Source organism: Schistocerca nitens, chromosome 3, assembly GCF_023898315.1.
Source record: "Schistocerca nitens isolate TAMUIC-IGC-003100 chromosome 3, iqSchNite1.1, whole genome shotgun sequence".
Taxonomy (NCBI): domain Eukaryota; kingdom Metazoa; phylum Arthropoda; class Insecta; order Orthoptera; family Acrididae; genus Schistocerca; species Schistocerca nitens.
The window spans coordinates 598379808-598384723 of NC_064616.1; the positions used below are offsets into that span (position 1 = coordinate 598379808).

The window sequence follows — 4916 nt, forward strand, 5'->3', positions numbered from 1 at the left end:
ATAGATTTAAATGTCAGGAAGTCTATTCTGGAAGTATTTGCGTGGAGTGTAGCCATGTATGGAAGTGGAACATGGACGATAAATAGTTTAGACAAGAAGAGAATAGAAGCTTTCGAAATGTGGTGCTACAGAAGAATACTGAATGAAAAATTGAAACTACACTGCTGATACAATCGAAAATACACTCCAAATCCTGTGAAGTACACCAGAAGGTCTAGCAATAAACAACATTCCTGAATGGGTAGATCACGTAACTAATGAGGAGGTACTGAACAGAATTGGGGAGAAGAGGAATTTGTGGCACAGCTTGACTATAAGAAGGGATCTGTTGGTAGGACATGTTCTGAGGCATCAAGGGATCACCAGTTTAGTATTGGAGGGCAGCGTGGAGGGTAAAAATCGTAGAGGGAGACCAGGAGATGTATACACTAAGCAGATTCAGAAGGATGTCGGCTGCAGTAGGTACTTGGAGATGAAGTTTGCACAGGATAGAGTAGCATGGAGAACTGCATAAAACCAGTTTCTGGACTGAAGACCACAACAACAATAACATTTTAACATAGAATGAGATTTTCACTCTGCAGCGGAGTGTGCGCTGATATGAAACTTCCTGGCAGATTAAAACTGTGTGCCCGACCGAGACTCGAACTCGGGACCTTTGCCTTTCGGGGGCAAGTGCTCTACCAACTGAGCTACCGAAGCACGACTCACGCCCGGTCCCGAGTTCGAGTCTCGGTCGGGCACACAGTTTTAATCTGCCAGGAAGTTTCACATTTTAACATAATTTTAAACATGTTATAATTGTCCAGTTACACATAAGGACACAGTCCTGCGGCAACAATGTACAGTTTTCAAACACGATTTGATGTTCTAAAAGGACCGGATGCGGAAATCAGTCGCAAGCTCTTCGCTTAATCCCAACGGACAGGCAGCACCTCAGTGTGACGCCAGAAACGTTCAACTAGCTTTTCGAACCAATAACAAACTTTCAATAAAATTACGTTCTGCCACCACTAGAGCATCCAATCAGGCATATAGAAATTCACATGTAGCAACTGTAATAACTTCTACTACGAAACAGGAAGAAATTTTAACGGCATATATAAATAATAAATTGTAAACAGCAAAAATAATCAGTAGAGCTTCTTTCTACATTTGAAAAATCGAAATTACACTGCTGATACAATCGAAAATACACTCCAAATCCTGTGAAGTACACCAGAAGGTCTAGCAATAAACAACATTCCTGAAGAATTGAAAATCTGTATACGCAACAGAAAATACCACCAAGAAATATTAAACAAGTATACAGAATTTAGACAGAAATACTGACTCAAATACTTTATTGAACTTTTAGAACACGAAAAAATGGTCTGTCGGAACATAGGCAACAACCAGAGATACTCTTGGCAACATTTAATAAAATAATATCGCTGTTCATGTTCACAATTCTGTGAACAAGTAATGTCGAAAGAGTAGAAATGTCAAACTACTACGAAACAATAATTAATATATTATTTTCAATATATTTACGTCAGTTAACATCTAATCAAAACATTGACAGTTATAAGATAGTTCACTACCGACGTAATATGGACGTCAGATCAACCTAGACGTGAGTACAATAAAAACTGTTCAGCCAGAACATTGTGACCACCTACCCAACAGTCGGTATGTCGACCTTTGACACGGATAACAGCCGCAACGCATAGTGGCATGGAAGCAGTGAGGCCTTGGTACGTCGACGTCGCTGGAGGGAGTTGACACAACATGTGCACGCACAAGTCACATAATTGCCGTAAATTCCGGGGAGGGGGGCGATGAGCTCTAACGCCACGTTCAGTCGCATCCCAAATGTGTTCGATCGGGTTCAGATATGGCCAGTTGGAGAGCAATACATCAATTGGAACTCTCGCCACTGTGTCCCTCGAACCACTCCATCACACTCCTGGCCTTGTGACATGGTGCATTACCTTGCTGAAAAATACCACTGCCGTCGTGATACAAGATCGTCATGAAGGGGTGTACGTGGTCTGCAACCAGTGTACGATACTCCTTCGCCGTCACGTGGCCTTGCACGAGCTCAATTAGACCAATGGATGCCCACGTGAATGTTCACCAGAGCATAATGGAGTCCCCGTCAGCTTGCATCCTTCCCGCGGTACAGGTGTCAAAGAGCTGTTCCCCTGGAAGACGACGGATTGGCGCCCTCCCATCGGAATGATGTAGAAGGTATCGGGATTCGTCAGACCATGAAACACACTGCCACTGTGCCTACATCCAGTTCCGATAGTCTCGTGCCCATTTCAGTCGCAGTTGCCGATGTTGTGTTAACATTGCCACATGCTGCGGAGACCCATCGTTAGTAGTTTTCGGTGCACTGTGCGTTCAGACACTCTTGTACTCTGCCCAGCATTGAAGTCTGATGTTAGTTCCGCCACAGTTCGCCACCTGTCCTGTTTCAGTCTGCCCAGCCTACGACATAATGAGGCGTGACCGTCCAAATGGCTCAAATGACTCCGAGCATTATGGGACTTGACTTCTGAGGTCATCAGTCCCCTAGCACTTAGAACTATTTAAACCTAACTAACCTAAGGACATCACACACATCCATTCCAGAGGCAGGATTCTAACCTGCGACCGTAGCGGTCGCGCCGTTCCAGACTATAGCGCCTAGAACCGCTCGGCATCCGTGGCCGGCGTGGCCGTCCAACCCCACGACGTCTGTATGTGGTTTCACCATGGTTTGCCACGTGTTGAAGGCACTCGCCACGGCAGTCCTCCGTCACCCGACAAGTTGTGCAGTTTCCGAAATGTTCGTGCCGAGCCTCTAGAGGACCATCACAATCTGCCCTCGGTCAAATTCAGATAGATAGCGCGCCTTCCCCATTTTACGCACGGACAGCAAGCTGACGGATACTACATGCTCGCCAGATGACGCTGCTATCGCTTGGACGGGTTTATATCGATAGTAGGCCGGTGGTCATAATGTTCTGGCTAACCAGTGTAGCCCCAAAATTGTGTTCGCACGTACTTGACAATGGCTATAAATGCCGAAACAGCCTAACAGCTACTCCGTTGCATCTTTTTAATAATAATGTCATTATCTGATACATATATTAGTGTGAATTGCAGAGTAGTCATGTAAATGTGGATGGAATGTTACAGAATGTCAGTAGACGAGGCGTCATTATAACGCAAACAGCGAGTGTTTGAATTAAATTTGTTTTGTTTGCCTTTGCAAATTGAGGTGGATTCAGTATCAGAGAACAGCTGCGGTATTGCCTTAAGGGTTTAAGAAATGGTGATAGCAGCTGTCAATAGTTTTGTTTTCTAATTCCGAGTACTGTTGGACGCAAACAGCACACAAATTGCGTGCGATTAGCCTATATTTGACTGAAAGCAATTTTTTAACGGCTGTCCTGCTCTTCGCTTCCTGCGTGAAATAAGTCTACCGCAAGGACGATGAATGCACGTGACAGCGGCACGCGATTCTCGGGCAGGTGGTGCCATTAAATTAATGAAGCCACACCTAAGTCTGCGTGCTACGTCACGTCGCCACATCCGGGAGAGACAAATGGCTTCCGCCAACTCAGCAGACAGGGGCACCACCTATCCGAAAATTTCGGAAAACAGACTAGTTCTGAAAGCGTATAACCGTGTGAAGGGTGTGTCTCGTGAGTCGTCAGAGGCTATTTTCTTTAGTGCTTCTGCAGATATGAGCAGTTTCATTTTCTAAATGTCTAAGTCGAGTCAGCTTAAAGAAGTACTGCTTATCACTTTTTTCACGCGATGCCCAGCGTCAACGGAAAGCGTTGCTTTATTTATCATTACAAACGAAACGTTTTATACGTAAATACCACTCAAGGATTAGGCATAAGGTCTATACCGACAGGCCGGCCCCTACAAGTTTGTCTGAGGAGCGATCTCAAAAAAATGTGTGTGAATTCCTAAGGGACCAAACTGCTTAGGTCATCGGTCCCTAGACTTACACACTACTTAAACTAACTTAAACTAACTTATGCTAAGAACAACACATGCACACCTATGCCCGATGATGAGCGATCTATGATTGTGAGACATGTGATGAGCATGTCGCGAATCTCTCCAGCCGTTATTGCCAGTAGATTAATGCTGATAATGGCGCTGCTTCTTTATTCAAGCAGTTTATCATTTGGCCTCACGAGGCTGAGTGACGTCGTTCCAGACCGGGAATCGAACCCGTGTCCTTACATGCCGAAGGCAAAACTTTAACCATTCATTTTCGTCGTTATCTATCAGTTTCTTCATCATTTTTCGCTAGCAGCTCTTTTCAGATGTATGAGATCTATTTCATTCTATCAATGAAAACTTCACCCAATGTTTAGGGTTCATAATTCGGCAGAAACGAAGCCTTCATAGGATCAAATAAAATGGTTCAAATGGCTCTGAGCACTATGGGACTTAACTTCTGAGGTCATCAGTCCCCTAGAACTTAGAACTAGTTAAACCTAACTAACCTAAGGACATCACACACATCAATGCCCGAAACAGGATTCGAACCAGCGACCGTAGCAGTCGTGCGGTTCCAGACTTTATAGGATCAATTTGTTGTCTGTCCGTTTGTCTGTCCGTCCGACTGTTAAGAGCCCTATTTCTCAGGAACGGGTAGGCGTATCAAGCTCTAATTTATGTCACCTACTAAAGTCTACGGTCTCTTAGCGCTGTATAAGGTTTAAGCACAAAACAACGCCGTAGCCAACATTAACCTTTTAACTACACAAAATACATAAAAGGTAATTTCCTTTCCGTCAAAAGTTGTAGACTTACTACTCAGTTTTCATAATATTACTCGTGTGAAAAAAATTTCGGTAGTTCTGACTGCATTTCAGGAACGTGTTTCACATATAATTTCTATAACTGTGCTTTGAGAAGGC

General features: G+C 44.1%; 1 non-coding gene across 1 annotated transcript; it reads right to left on the reverse strand.

The window, feature by feature from the left end:
* Positions 1-628: 628 nt before the first annotated feature.
* Trnas-cga (transfer RNA serine (anticodon CGA)) lies at positions 629-703 on the reverse strand. Its single transcript has one exon. It is a non-coding gene; the product is annotated as a tRNA-Ser (tRNA).
* Positions 704-4916: the final 4213 nt, after the last annotated feature.